This window comes from Bubalus kerabau, chromosome 8, assembly GCF_029407905.1.
Source record: "Bubalus kerabau isolate K-KA32 ecotype Philippines breed swamp buffalo chromosome 8, PCC_UOA_SB_1v2, whole genome shotgun sequence".
NCBI lineage: Eukaryota > Metazoa > Chordata > Mammalia > Artiodactyla > Bovidae > Bubalus > Bubalus kerabau.
Window position 1 is genome coordinate 12,648,071 of NC_073631.1, and position 1,029 is coordinate 12,649,099.

The window sequence follows — 1,029 nt, forward strand, 5'->3', positions numbered from 1 at the left end:
ATATCTTAAACCACAATCGGCAGAAGCCCTAAATGCAGTTTCACAACTTGATAAGGCAGTCAATACAGCTTTCTTCTTCCTCCCACACCCCTCCACCAACATATTCATCAAGAGGTGTGAGAGAACTTCAAGCCTAGGAAACCCAGGATCACGAAGAGAGGCAGGCAACCACCGCTCCACTGAGAGAGGCTGGGTAGAGACTCGTTTCCCTGGCCAGGCTGGTACTGACCAGCGGCATTAATTGAGAAGGCTGGACTCTCATGATGCCCTTGTCTTAGGTCAGCTGTTCCCAAGTGCGGTCCAGGGAGCTCCCAAGACCCTTTCTGGAGGTTCTCGGGGCCATATCTGCCTCCCAACAATGCCAAACCAGTACTATCTCCCCGGCCTAATGCTCAGAGGCTATCGGACTCAACATGACACCGCCACTCAAGTGCCATGAACGTATGAATGGTCTCCAGGGTTTTAAAATGTTTCAACTCCTAATACTCAAATGTCCCTTATAAGCAAACGTACATGGGGTGTAAATTATAATTTTAAAGAGCGTAAAGAGGTCCTAAGTAGGAGTGCCGGACTTGGAAAATTAAAAATACAGGCTGCGCAGTTAAATTTGAATTCAGATAAACAACGAACATTGCATAGGATACATTGGCTTTAGTAAGTTATTAGCTGCTTATCTGGAATTTAGATTCACTTAGGCGTCCTGTATTTTATAAGTCAATCGTAGGCCTAAAAGGCCGAAAAGCGCGTGAACCTCGCCGCAGTCCCAGTAATTCCCGGCAATGCACTTCCGGTCAGGCCGGAGGCCAGTGTGCGGCCCCGCCCATCACCGGAAGCCCCCTAAGGCCGAGGCCAGGCTGTCGTCCCAGGCCCCGCCCCGCCCCGCCCGTCACCGGAAACCCCCTAAGGTCGAGGCCAGGCTGTCGTCCCAGGCCCCGCCCCGCCCCGCCCCGCCTCCTGGCGCCTCGAGCTGCCGAGCCTGGGGCTGGCTGTGGAGCGGGCGGAACCGGCTTCCTGCCTCCAGGGGGCGGC

At 54.0% G+C, this 1,029-nt stretch overlaps 1 protein-coding gene across 1 annotated transcript in view; it reads right to left on the minus strand.

The window, feature by feature from the left end:
* Window positions 1-1,029, minus strand: part of LOC129658874 (protein lifeguard 2-like) — a 38,300-nt gene that overhangs the window by 36,341 nt on the left and 930 nt on the right. The window lies entirely within an intron of this gene.